This window comes from Eleutherodactylus coqui, chromosome 11, assembly GCF_035609145.1.
Source record: "Eleutherodactylus coqui strain aEleCoq1 chromosome 11, aEleCoq1.hap1, whole genome shotgun sequence".
In the NCBI taxonomy this organism is placed as follows: domain Eukaryota; kingdom Metazoa; phylum Chordata; class Amphibia; order Anura; family Eleutherodactylidae; genus Eleutherodactylus; species Eleutherodactylus coqui.
The window spans coordinates 88638099-88653069 of NC_089847.1; the positions used below are offsets into that span (position 1 = coordinate 88638099).

The 14971-nt window shown below is 44.7% G+C and overlaps 1 protein-coding gene across 2 annotated transcripts in view; it reads left to right on the forward strand.

The window, feature by feature from the left end:
- The first annotated feature begins 4846 nt into the window (after positions 1–4846).
- LRRC56 (leucine rich repeat containing 56) overlaps positions 4847–14971 on the forward strand; it is a 44200-nt gene continuing 34075 nt past the window's right edge. For both annotated transcript variants that reach the window (XM_066582986.1, XM_066582987.1), the window contains exons 1-2: positions 4847–4894; positions 10010–10133. The gene's annotated coding sequence lies outside the window, so the exon portion shown is untranslated. The remainder of the gene's footprint in view (positions 4895–10009; positions 10134–14971) is intronic.

The following is a 14971-nucleotide window of genomic DNA, read 5'->3' on the forward strand; positions in this document are numbered from 1 at the left end:
TGTGTGCAGCCCACGCCCAGGGAGCTGCTGGATGAGCCGCCCATTGGGGGGAGGCAATCATCAGGTGCATCAGAGCTGGTATTGGGTGAGGGGGTGGATAAGTACAGGAAGACCCCGCCTGCCTCAGGCTAATGATATTTAGTGAACATGAAGCTACTGCATCCTGGAGACAACTGCAGGGTATGCGAAAGGCTGAAAGCAGAGTAGGGAGCAGACTGAGGCCTTGTTCACACTTGTATGTTCTGCATCAGTATTTGTAAACCAAAACTAGGAGTGGCACCTACACAGCGCAAAAGTATGATAGGAACATTTGCACCTCTCCTATGTTTTGGCTGCACTCCTGGTTTTGGCTTACAAATACGCCAACTATATACAGGGCATGGTGCAGGCTGTAACTGAGAAAGGAGTAGACTATACTGGGGATGGAGAAGGCATATCAATATCTGCTGATGATACAAAGCAATGTAAAGTAATTTATACAAGATAGGATAGCATGTGGTTAGCAAATGGATCCAGAGAACGCTGGTCTTGCACGAGCAGATTCCGAGATCGCTGTTTGCGCAGACGATATGCGGTAATGGTCAATAAAATGCATTGACTTTTGCCGGTTCACTCACACTTGCGGGTAGGAATTGTGGATTTTGCGAAGAGAAGAAAAATCGCAGCATGCTCTATTTTTACCGTGAATTCCGCGCATATGAGCTCCATTGATCCGCATTTAACATTACGTATGTACGCAGATTCGCTCGCAATTTGCTAGGAGACCAGATACAAATAAAGCAGGAATTTGTGGTCGACTATGCAGGTCAGAGTCTGGGGTGCCACACACCATCCAGCCTGCTGTTTGCAACCTTCGCTTCTTCTGGGCTCTGAAGAAGTGGGGGGGGGGGGGGGGGTTGGTTTTGGGTTTTTTTTTTAAATAGTTTATACTACTTCTAAAAGAAGTAGTATAAACCAGCCAAGCCTGGAAAACAGTATCCTGTTCTGAAGGCTCTCAGAACATCTCTTACCATGACAGCACAAGGGAATGGTCGCCTGAGCGATAGAAGGATCTTTCCGGGGGGTTAGGTGACTTTCTGATGTAATTCCCTGCTTGTAATCTTTCTTTTGAGCAGATGATATGCTGTTTATACACGTACACCTGTGCAGAAAACCGCACGCATACGTGACCATTCACAATTAATTTCCGCAGTCATTTGCAGGTTTTCTGCTGCGGATGTCTGCATGCTGAATCCAACCTCGTTGGTGTGAGCCTGGTCACTGTTACACACTAAATGGGAAACCACTGGGAGACACTGATATGGAAAAGGACTTGGAGATTTCAGTTAACTGTAAACAGGGAGGGGTTTTCCAGAGAAAATACTATTGATGACAAATACTCAGGAACCCCCACCTCTCAGCTGATTATACACCCGCTGACATTGCTGCGAATACCCTGGGTTCAGAATAGGAGCAGATGCTCTGACTCCTGGGTACTGGCTGGCACTTGTAACTGCAGGCATGGCTCCCATTCTTTCAAGGTGAGCTGCGCTTACAATTGATTATCTAAGGCACCTTTCACATGACCACATGCGTTTTTATGGCCGCCATACGCACCACAAAATTGCATGAATGAAGAATTGCCACAATAAAGTCCCAATCTTTATCCACGTAGTTTCTGCTGCGCACATGGGAGGCCGCTGCGTATCGGCAAACAAATACGCTGCAGCACGGAAATCCTTTGATCGGCAGAAATACTCGGAATGATTGCTAATTCTTAAATAGAGCCAGCTGTCTTCTTTTCCCAGCGCTGGATGCAGCTAAACTCCCTCACCCTTTCTTTTCTTTCCAGCTTCCATAGAAGCCTATGGGAGTTTCCAGCATATCTCGGCAAAAGGTAGGGCAAGACTTTGGACGCAGCATATAAAAATCGGCGACCGGAAATTATCACTGATGTGTTTTTTTTGTTTTTTTTTACCCGGCCAATAATCATTCTCCTGAATGAATATGTTGGGATCCAATGCATTAGATGGTTGCGATTTTTGCCCATTTTTTTTAACGTCACTAAATAGTGGCGCATATATACGATTGTGTGAATAAGCTAAGAGCAGTTTAATTTTGAATGGCCATGCAGTGAATTGCTGCATAAATGCAACCATTACAAATAAAACTGCATTTAGTAGCGGTCCTTTTAAAATCACTCCATATTGATGTGGTTTTGGCTGCATCCCATGTGCACAACAGTCACAGTGCGTCTGGGAAGGGAGTGTGAATTCATAGGCCGTATGTAGGTATGATGGATTTGTTGGGGGAGGGTGCAAAGTTTGCTCTGGGACTCAAATTACGATACCACTATACGATATGTGCCTAAACCGCACTGCATCACTTTAGGGACGTAGCAACCCTTCGACGCAACTGATAGCCGCGGTCGGAGGATCATGGAGTGTTTCCCATTGTCTTCAGTGGGAAACCTCGTATTGCACTTGCGTACACTTAGCACAATGAAAGCAATGGGCGCTGTAAGGGAACGCCCAAAGATACTACATTCTGCAATTCTTTACCTGCATCACATTGTGGTGCGATTCAGTAGAAAATCACTTATGTGAATCACCCCATTCCAAAGAACGGGGCTCATATTCCTGCATTTCGCAACGCACAAATCTCGCAGGATTTTCTCAGCCACAAGGCTAACTTCACATGGGTCAGCGCAATATCTAGCCGTGAAACTCGCCCCAATTTTGCGCACCGAAATGTGTGATGCCCTCACGGATGCAAGGCGTTTTTGTGTCTAAAACGCCTCCCATCACTTCAGGGAAGTAGCGATCCTTCAGCGCAGCTGATGGCCGCGGCAGAAGATTATAGATTGTTTCCCATTGTTTTCAATGTGAAACCTCGCATTGCTATCGTGCCCAACTCGCACGCCATGTGATGTTTTTTACAGCCCCATTGGGCTATGCATTCTGATGGAACGCCCAAAGATATGACATGCCGTGTTTTTTCCCCGCACTGCGATGTGGGGAAAAAAACGCTTGTGTATATGACCCCATTCAATAGAATAGGGTTCATATTAGTGGCAGATTTGTGCGTCTCACAACGCACAAATCTTGCGCCAATTTCTCTGCTGTGTGAAAGTGGTCTACAATAGGAATCTAAAGGGAAAAAAAAAACTGTTTGGGTTTTTTTTTAAGTTGCACATTTTTTTTCAGGTGTCTTTTGGCTGATGTTGTCAGCATTCTTCATGTCCTATTGAAAAGCCTATGCGAAGTTGACAGAAAAAAATGCCAAACCTACTGCCTGGTACGATTGTGAAAAAAAATGCCACGGACCTAAAAAAAACGCCTCTTACATTGAAAAAAAAAAACACCAAAAAGGCATTGTTTGTGCTGCCATCATAATTCCCTATTGACCTACTATACAGCTATAGATTAACTGCAGTTATCGCGCACAAAAACCCTCCTAGCACAATATAGACAGGTAAGTTGTACTGTACATCTCCCCTCGCCCTTCCTGCGGGTCGTAACTTCATAATAGTCTGACATTTTTCTGTCATGGGTTTCTCCCATTCATTGCAGCTGCCATAAAGCACACACACCCCATACAGAGAATACAGGAAGAAAGTGTCGCCAATATGGTCGACCACAGCGACATTTTTAAAAATAAAAAATAGCTATAACGTTTAAAAAAAAAAACAAAAGCTGAAAAAATGCATTCTTCTGTATACTTGCACATCTAATTATTAACATTGAAATAAAATACAGCATCTTGTGTACAAGGGCCACAAAGAAAAAACATGGCCGGTTTCACATCTGCGTTGGAACCTCCGGTTGGCAGTTCCGTCAGAGATGTGGCACCAAATGCCAGAAGAAAAAGTGCTACATGCCATAAGGAAAAACATCCAGCAAAAACAGATCCTGTGGAAGTAAGTAACTTGTTGATGAAAGGGGTCAGAGGAGGATGTCAAGAATTGTTTTGACAAACAGGCGCTGAACAGTCAAGCAAATTGCAGCTGGCTATAATACTGGTGCTCTAAAGGCCCTTTCAGACAGGCATACATTTTGGCACATACGCAACCAATAAAAGACCCAACAGGACTGTCAGCTCTGACATGCTGCAAACCTGCTGGGGGGCTTCTACATTATAAGCCCACATGACCGGTTTACGGGCCTTCAGCGGTAATGTCCCTTGTCAGATGCCGTGGTGTTGGAGCACTGAGGCAGCAGTCCGACACCACGATGTGTCTATGACCTTGATATAGTTTTAGGCAAGGGGGGCCCAAAACTATATAAAACAAATAACTTGGAAACCCCCTTTAACTAGTTCCAGGGGCGTAACTATAGAGGATGCAGGGGATGCGGTTGCACCCGGGCCCAGGAGCCTTAGGGGGCCCATAAGGCCTCTCTTCTCCATATAGGGAGCCCAGTACTATGAATAAAGCATTATAGTTGGGGGCCCCGTTACAAGTTTTGCATCGGGGCCCGGAAGCTTCAAGTTACGCCTCTTATTAGTCCGACTTGACTTTTCAGTAGTCTGTGATCAGTCATGGTGCCATAGTGTCTGTAATCACACAGTTCTGGAAGATACTATAGCCAACAAATAAACTGATAAATATTTTTTTTAGGTTTTTTGATAAAGAACAAAGAAGGAAATAAAAGGAAATAACTCATTAACTTCTCACATGACTGATTACATCTCCTAAGTGTTTGCACTGCTTTGAGAGACACGGGGTTAATATTTTCTGCTTCCTTAGCCACAAAGCAACCTGGTCTCCAATTACCTAAGGGCATGAAGGTTTAGTTATGCTAATTCCGGCTTTTTATTTGCCGGTTGCTGTGAAACAGTAGCCCTTAGCAACATGGCCTGCTAATACAGCAAAGCCTTGGACGGGAAGGTGCCTGCATCGCCCTACATTACTGCGGTAAGCGGTATAGGGGGGGGACGCAGACTTGGGGGAACACACATGTCTTCCTGATGGCACAGTGCAGACTTGCATAGGACTGCTGATCCCGGGTGTCAGGATATTCAATGCAGCACAAAAGAGAAAACTCAGAAATTGGGCTCTGCTTCATTCATACGTCCCGAGTGATAGTCTTTACAGTCCTGGAATTCTGTGTGTCCAATTCCTAACTACATATATGAGCCCTCCCCTTGTATTATTATCATGTCCTCACCTTATGGTGTTTTTATTGCGCAGTTTTGTGGTAATGTGTGAATAAACCGTATACGGCATGCAAGTGGATTTAAACGTATATATGGCAGATTTATGAATGTTGTGACAAAACTGGTGCTTAAAATGAATCAAGTTTCCCCCAATTTTTTTTTTTTCGCACTTATGAAGCAGTGTGGCCGGCGCTGAGACTGGTGGCATTGTAAGGCTAGATTCATATGGGAAGTATTCATCAATGTCTTTATACTAATCCCAATTCACGGATGGAAGTAGAAGGCTGTAGATTTTCAGTGTTGTATAAATTTTCAGTTTTTGCCCCGGTCTGTTATCCAATGTTGGCACTGGGTTTAAGGCTGGGTTCACACGGGGCGGATTTGCCACAGAAATTCCGTGCAAAATTTCACCGCGGCAAATCCGCATGCGGCCGCTAATACCGGGATTAGCCAGCCATGTGGACGAGATTTCTCAGAAATCTCGTCCACATGGGTCAGCAAATCCACTGCGGCTAAGCCAGCAGAAGCCGCTGCCGCGCGGATTTGCCAGCCTCAGCATGTTTATTTTTTTTTTGCCGCTGCGACCGCGCTTTCCTCTACGGGAGCGGCGGCCGCAGCCTCAAAGCCGCCATGGGTTTTGCAGCGGCGGCTCTCCCGGCGGAAATCTGGCGGTTTTCCGCTGCGGCCAAACTGCGAGATTTCCGCCGAGAATCCGCCGTGTGAGAACCCAGCCTAAGGCCCCCTTCATACGGGCATATTCGTGTACGTATTTGTGTGTGCAGTACACAGAGAATAGAACCCCTTGATATCAATGGGTTCGTTCACATAAGCGTATTTTCCTATGGTCACACAACCCCCCTCCCCTCCACAGCGTGCCCTAATTCCTGTGTACTTGCGCACCAAGAGACCCCATAGAAGTCAATGGGGAGACATAAACACACAAGCAATACACTAGGAGATGCGTGAAATTCTGCATAATTGCGCTAGAAAAAGAACACATCTGGAACTCATTAAGACTAATTAGCCATTTCAATTGATGCATCTTTGTTTCCCGCGCGCAAATTAACTTGTCTTGCCGGCACAAAGAGTACAGTGCTATAAGCCGATGCGAGCATCATTCAGTCCGCAATCATTAAGTCCGCCAATACGCTGTGCTGAAGCGCACAGAAATGCATATATACTCGTGTGAAGCCGGCGTTAGTCTACTTCTTTTCTGTATTGTGGATTTTATGGCTCCTTCATTTACAGTTTTCAGCATTTTAGCGCTTATTCAAATACATTTGCGCAGCGTATTGTGCAAGCAATGTTTTAATGTCAGTGTGTTCACGTGAGCACGTTTTGTTAGCGCAAAAAATATGCAGCGTATTTTATTGTCTTACGTGTGTGTGTTGTACACGAACGGAGCACATACTAAACTAATTTAACTTAACTGCCTATTAAAATCAAAGGGAGCGTGCTTATTTTTTGTTTTGTTTTTCCACGCTCTAGTACTCATGACGTGCGCACAAACAATACACTAAAACACGCACAGGCGCGTGCAAAAACACAACGCCCATCCTGCAAATGTGTATGTAGATGTGCTTACGCCCGTGTGAAGCGGGCCTTAAAGTGCTTTCAAACAGGCATATTTGATCTGCATATTTGGTCTGTCTTTTGCGGACTGTAATACGGAGCTAACTATCTATGTATCTATTCACATGGCCCGATGTTTGAAAAACACAGCGTGACCTATTATTTTATTTTTTTTACGCTTTTTGTCTTTGTATTGCTCCTGCTTTTCTATTGGGCAAATGGCGATTCGGAATTTAATCTTGCGGCTTTGAAGTAAAGTCACACAGGTTTTAACAGGTGTGAAATTCAAGCCCCATTGCCCACCTGCAGACGGACAAGTCGGATCCCGCTGCGAGAATTCTCACAGTGGGATCCGACCCGCCCCCCTGCAGTGACCAGTGCGGCTCACCTGCTTCCGCGTCTGCTCTGCTCTGACGCGCTGGCGCATGTGCAGAGCGGAGCCAGCGCATTGGTAGTGACGTTTCTGTGCAGGCCTTTTGTCAGACCCGCACAGAAAAAGAACATGCCGCGATTTGTTTACCGCGCGTGTTTTCACGCGGACAAATTGCGGTTGTGTGCATAGGATTGCGTTTTGTAGTGCAATCCTATGCAGGCGGGCACGGGCGGAAATTCTGCGGCAAATCCTGCCGCGGAATTTCCACCTATGTGCAGGGGGCCATAGGGATAGCATTGTGATGCAGAAATGTCCATCCAGACTAATTCCGTCCCAGGTGGAAGGTCCCCTGAATACACTTCTGGCTTCAGTGCTGTGCTTTTTCCAAAAACACTGCATGGAACTACCCGGCGCGTTTCTTTTCATGCAGCGTTTTTGCTTTGATAACAATTGCAACTTTTTTTTCACATTTTTGTTAGAAGTGATTTTGTAGAACACAACATGATGGGAGCTCAAGGTAAAACTGCAGTGTGGCAGTAAATCCACAGAAGAGCCGCGGCATGTCTTAATACAGTTCAGTTGGGAACCTCTGACACGGGCAGAATTGGTCCATAGGACACAGTGGAATTTTGCCGTCCTATAGAAAATTCCACGCAAAAATCCCCACGCCTGATGTACGGATTTTGTTGTGGAATTGAAAATGGCTTACCGGTAATTCTACCTGCAGTTCCACATTTGGGCATGCGTATTTTGGTGCAGCTTTCAGTGACTGCAGATACCGCTGCATCCGTGTATAAGGATTTAGATAAGTTTTTAGAATTCCATTTTTTTGGCTTGTGTCACACGAACGTTTTTGCAAATGAAAAATTTTGAGGACACAATATGCAGAAAAAAAGAATCCACTTATTTCACTGGGTTCATTCAAAAGCGCATAGTTTGAGTGCGTAACTGCATCCCGCAAAAGGGAAAAAAAATGCAGCATGCTTTATTTTCCTGAAAACACATCTTGAACTCATTAGACTAATTGGCCATTTCAACGGCTGAGAGCAGCGGTGCGTGTCTGTTTTTGTGCATGCAATTGCGCATGACTTGTGTGCACAAAAAGTGTAAAACTCACAGAAGGCGGTCATTCTTACTGGTGTACTGTATAAACACCACATCCCTCAGCATTAGGGCTTATTCAGACGACCGTGTTTACGCAGGTATTTCCCCGTGATATAAAAAATAATGGTCCACAAAACGCGACCACGCGAAGCATTGGATTTTAATGGGTTCATTAGGACAACCGTGTTTTTTTTAAAATTTGTTTCTCTTTGCGCGTAAAATAATTGCAGCGGGAAAAATAGCACCTGTGCGACCGTTTTCGGTCACCGGTTTTATACGCCACATGCAAGGATAGGTCTTACCCCATCTTTTGACGTGATAGGCAGCAAGCTTCTATAGACTTCTATGGATGCCAAAGAAAAGAGACAGGAAAGGGAGTTGCCCTGCGTACAATGCTGCGAGAAGTAGACAGCTCGCCCTATTTAAGCACTTTTGGTCATTTCGAGGATTTCTGATTGGCTTCCGTCGCTTCTAAGTATTTTTTTTAACATCCATACAGCAGCTCCCAGTGTAAATGGCTTCAAATAAAGATTGGGACTCGATCCAACCAAAACTTCATTCATGTGATTATACGGCATGTAGGGACGTGTGAAGGAGGCCTAATGCAGACAACAGATTCCTGTAAGTAGGAGCATTGCACAAGGGCAAAATACTGATTACCAACCAATTGCACACCTACCATATATCAGGGGGGCAGCTGCTTAGTATTATACTTGCACACGGATAAGGCATACAAAGGGTGCCATCCATGATACACGTAGTGCACCATGCAGGCTTGCAGTCTATTAATGGGGGGTCCTAATGCAGATTTGGCATTGAGGTCCAGGATGCTTAAAGGGGTTGTCCCGCGGCAGCAAGTGGGTCTATACACTTCTGTATGGCCATATTAATGCACTTTGTAATGTACATTGTGCATTAATTATGAGCCATACAGAAGTTATAAAAAGTTTTATACTTACCTGCTCCGTTGCTAGCGTCCTCGTTCCCATGGAGCCGACTAATTTTCGCCCTCCGATGGCCAAATTAGCCGCGCTTGCGCAGTCCGGGTCTTCTGCAGTCTTCTATGGGGCCGCTCGTGTAGAATGCAGGCTCCGTGTAGCTCCGCCCCGTCACGTGCCGATTCCAGCCAATCAGGAGGCTGGAATCGGCAATGGACCGCACAGAAGCCCTGCGGTCCACGGAGACAGAGGATCCCGGCGGCCATCTTCAGCAGGTAAGTATGAAGACGCCGGACCGCCGGGATTCAGGTAAGCGCTGTGCGGGTTGTTTTTTTAACCCCTGCATCGGGGTTGTCTCGCGCCGAACGGGGGGGGTTAAAAAAAAAAAAAAACGTTTCGGCGCGGGACAACCCCTTTAAGAACTATCAAAGCAGCTTTTGCATCTGTTCGGAGGTTCCAGCGCAACTACTACACGAAATACCGGAAGAAATAGCAATGCTTTTTCTTCAAATAAAATGCGGGGCAGCTGGGCTAACAGAACGAGCCCCATTATAGTCAATGGAGTCTGTTCGGCGCTGTTCAAGAATTCCTCGAAGAGTGCAGAAAAACAGAACCCTGACGCAGATGTGAAAGCAGCCTTAGCCAATGTCAATCAGGGGTGCAGTTTCACTTTAAACTTCAATCCTTGAGGAGCAGAATAAATGAGGTTCATTCCTGTAATCCTCTTGTTACCAGCATTTGGGGACTAGGGGGCGGGGGGGGGGGGGGGGGCAACTTGAACTTTTTACTTTGTGGAAATTCCCCATAAAGCACTAGTAAGCCGAGCGCCTAATCATTCCTACTTTCACGCTTTGTCATTCACATTTGTATTTTGCCTTTCCTCCAGAATAAAACAGGGAACAGGACAGGAACAAGACATTACCATCTGAAAGCACATAAGAGAGATTTATTGTAACCACTGAGAGGAGGGAAATGTGAAAAACATCTGCTCTGATCAGGTTTTCTTGCTGGTAAGTAGAAGACATTTCCTGCTTATTGTAGAATTCTTTAACATCCCAGCAATATACTGTAGCCATATTGATGATTGAGTCCATTCAGATGCTTCTTCGTATTGGGCTTATGTTGTATATTATACATAGACAGGGACTTTTTTAGATGATTGTATTAACATACAGTGCTTAAATGGGTTTTCCCAGTAAAGACATTATCCATAGCATATGCCGTAGATATCTGATTGGTGTTCAACCTGTTACGTGCGTGCAGGACTTATCCCGCATGGCCTGCGCGGGCATCAGTATAATGTCTAAACTGGGCGGATATATACATGCAATGCACTAACATGGACAACCCAGTATATCAGTAACCAAATCAAAAGTGCGGTAAAGGAAAATATTGATGCGCAAAGAAGACTATGCATGACACAGAAGCCTCACATTACTACTTGTTTCTGCATGAGCTAGTCCAGCATTGTGTATTTGTGGTATCACGGTGATTGGCATGCTTGATGACGGTGATGTCGTGGCTGCAACCACCTAGCTCATATTCAGGCATGTCTACTAATGCTGGCTAGCACACTTTCTCTATTGAACTAGCTAGATATAGATGGGGCTCCGATTTATAATTCTCGACAACAACATGTAATACAATCTTCAGCACTGTGATTGCGCTAGGGTAGCTTGTGATCATTATACCGTGTGCCATTGAACTCAATGGATATCTACAGTATGCCAGCTATTCTTTGTAATGAAAAACTTCAGTAGCGAGGTCTCCATGTCCTTAAAGGGGTATCCCAGAGATTCAACATGAAAGTTACATGCTTCATAAGGCGATAACATGTCATTTTGTAATATAATATAACTTGTCTTACAAAGCTGCAGAGCTATTGCTTTTGTGAGCCATAATTAGGAGCGGGTCCAAAATACGGAAGTGTGAATAAGCCCTAAAGCAACACAGGGGGTATTGCTTTTGTAACGTTTAGATATGTTGCATTGATTTCTGTTTTTGCTTTAGGCCTAATGTCCACGGGCAAATTTGAATTGCAGATGATCCGCAGTTCAAGCTGCCCATAGGAAGACATGAGCGTCCGCAGCTGAATTAAAGCAATACAGATTTGTTTTGCGGACCTTTTGGTCCGGAAAACAAATTGCAGCATGCTCAATTTTGCTGCGGTTCCTACACGGACGGCTTCCATTGAAGTCCATGAAAGCTGTCCAATCTCCGGCATGTCTGCAATTCCACGGGAAAGCAGGAGAGTTGAAAAAATATATATCTACTGCACATGTGCGCCGGCCGGTGCTTCCGCACACATCTGCAATGAAGACCCGGACAGGTAAGCACTGTCCTCGGCCACGGGCAGGGTCAGATTTCACTACGGGCTCCCACCTGCAGTATCCGCCCCACCCGTGGACGTGAGGCCTTACTTTAGTACTTCTTTGAAGGCTCTATAGAACTGCCCTAGAGAGTTTGATATTTTAGACCCTTATGTGGTTAAGGACCTACAGAGACAGAGCTTGAAGACTTCTGTCACCAGGACTGCAGCAGTCTCTTCCTGCCCACAGCATGCGGAGTGACAGCATGATGGTGGCAGAGAGAAGCTGGCACAGCCCATCTCCATCACTCGGAGTTCAGCTCTGAGTCAAACTTTTATGGACCTGGTAACAGAATCACTTTAATGCTATAATGACTGTGTGTCAATAATCTAGTAGCTCTAAAGGTGTCCAAATGCCTTCAACAACTATCATATGACCAGTTGTTTCCACTAGCCCCCTCACACACCTGAAAATTTGGCCTGGCTGAACATTCATGTATTTAGGGTGGTAAGCTACATCTTTGGCTTACTTCTTGGTAACAAAAGGATTGGGCATTGAAATTCATTATTCCCCTAAAATTATCTGTCGGAGAAAAGTTGAGCCGTCCCCAGACACATTAGAGTGTTTTCTGGCTGATCACTTGGGGTCCAACTGCTAGGGCCCCCGCTAATCACTAGATTTTGTCCACGGTGCGTCTTAAAAATTTTGCTAGCAGCGGCTATGCAACACCGCTCTATTCATTTCAATGGGACCACCAAAGGTAGCAGGGCTCAAGTGCTCGGCAATCTTCGGCTGTCCCATTGAAGTCCTTAAACCAGAACTACAACCATTTGAAGAAGAACGAGCTCTGTTCATTCAAAACTATAATGTTGTTGTGGGGTTAAAGTTTTGTGCGAATAGTAAGGGAAAGGAGAAGGGCTCATTGCTAAGGCTTACGGGCACTGGCGTAACTATAGAGGATGCAGGGGATGCGGTAGCACCCAGGCTCAGGAGCCTTAGGGGGCCCATAAGGACTCTCTTCTCCATATAGGGAGCCTAGTACTATAATAGCAATAGTTGGGGGCCATGTTACAGGTTTTGCATGGGGGCCCAGGAGCTTCAAGTTATGCCTCTGCTCACAAGTGTGTTTGAAGTGCGGAAGATCCGCAAATCAAGCTGCCCATAGGGAAACATGGGTGTCCACAAATGGAAAAAAAAGCATGCGGATTTGATCTGCCGACTTTTGGTCTAGAAAACTAATCGCAGCATGCTCCATTTCAGTGCGGATCCCGCACGGACGGCTTCCATTGAAGTCAATGAAAGCCTTCCAATCCCCGTCCTGTCCACAATTCAATTGCGGACGGCCCGCGAATTCCGCGGCAAAGCAAGAGTTTTAAAAAAACTTCACTGTGCATGTGTGGCGGCGCACCAGCTCGCACTTCCGCACACATCCTCAGTGAAGAAAATGATGACCCGGACGAGTAAGCAGAAGACCCACACTGTCCTCGGCCATGGGCGGGCTCCGATTCTACTGCGGTCTCCCACATGCGCAATCTGTTCCGCCCGTGGACATGAGGCCTAAGTCTCTTGAGTATTAGAACTCCTCTCTCCTTACAGACTTACAAAGATTTGTCCCGGGTATCTTAATAAAGAATTCTTCTAACGGTGGCGGGTCCTCTTTGGATGAAGCCCCTTGTCAGTAAAGATGATGCATGGATATATATTAATGTTTAGTTGCTTTTATACATAAACTAAGTGTATTTATGGAATGTAAGGAAATTCCATTGGGATACGTTTTAATAATACGCGGGTATATAGTCATGAGCTATTATATGCAGTAGCTCAGAGCATGAGGTAATTGCTTAATTTTATATATGAACTCACAAATTGAAAGTAAATATATTAGTTAAATACTTTGGCACCACTTTCCTATTGCCAGTGTTGACTATAGATTGCAGACCTGCAACCCTGCCTTTTACTGCTACATCAATAAATGAGGTCATGGCTGACACATCCATTTAACTGTTTAAATGGACTGCAGAGAAAGGTGGAGGAACTGGCTTGGTGCGGACTGCATAATGGGAAGCACAAAACTACTTGCTCATTTATTAATGTAATTTATTGGTTTCTGCATAGTTGAGCACTTTAGTACATCATAATGCTGTACATTCTGAGGATGACTGGGTATGAAAAGGGCCAAATGCAAATGGCATAAGCCTTTGAGAGGCAGCAATGCTATCTCTTATATGACGTTTTCATTTCCAGTTTGTTCTGTACGCCATAGGCCTCAAAATATTGCATGAACAACCCAAAGCCTCCACAGCCATATTGTTCATTGACCAAAAACCCTCTGACCCCTCGAGGCATGAACTCCACAAGACCTCTGAAGTTGTCTTGTGTTATCTGACATCAAGACGTTGGTAGCAGATCCTTTGAGACCTATGCTGCTACTATGAAGGGATGTACTTTGTCCGTCCACATGATGTAAAAGAAAACCTGATTCATCAGATCAAACCACCTTCTTCTATTGCTTTGTGGTCTAGTTCTGATCCTCCATTGTAGGTGCTTTCGGTGGTGGACTGAGGACAGCATAAGCACTCAAATCTGTCTGTGGCTATACAACCTGATATGCGGCAAGCTGCGATTAATTGTTTTGTCGCCTTTCTATCCTAGCCAGTATTATATTTTTCAAATACTTGTACTAGACTAGCTCTTTTGTGTGACCTGATTTGGCAAAGTAGTCTTTGCTCCATACAAGAATAAATGAACCCATGAACCGGTCGCCCATTCTCCAGTTGTTCTTCCCTTAACCACTTTTCGTACAAACTACTACATACCAGAAACACCCCACAAGACATGCCGTTTTGGAGATGCTCTGACCCAGTTGTCTGTCTGTCACAATTTAGCCCTTGTCAAAGTCTCTCAGATACTTACGCTTGCCCATTTTTCCTGCTTCCAATGCATCAACTTTAAAAACTGTCTTTTCAGTTGTTGCCTAAAGGTGTATTTACATGAACAATTTTCCAACGTGAGTTCCATCAGATTGTGATATGGGTGGAACTCAGATGGGAAAATAACCCATAGATTTCAATGGGTTAATTAACGAGGTTTTTTTTTAAATCTAAAATTTGCTAATTTTTATCTAGAAATGTCCTGTATTTGGGAAATTCCGCTGCAAGGATAGCCCTTAATTCCTATCAGGGCCAAAAAAAAACGCATTGCACTCGCATCTAAGTGCGATTCAATTGTTTTTTTCTATTTTAACTAATAGAACTGTTAGCGCAAAGAGTGCTACATGTATATTCTTGTGTTACAAATCGGGGTTAAGTACGAGATGCTCAGAGAATCATAGGTCACGCAACATTTGTGTAAATCATGAATGATTCCTTTTATTTGTTAACAAGGTGAAGTATTTGTAGTCCTTTCAAATATATTGAAAACGACACTAGAGGACACCTGACTTATACATATGCATAACTTGTTACAATTCTCTGTTATTGGTTACTAATCCTTAGCGCATGCAGTGACATCTGTCTCTGGGCAAAACTAGTCATGCGCGA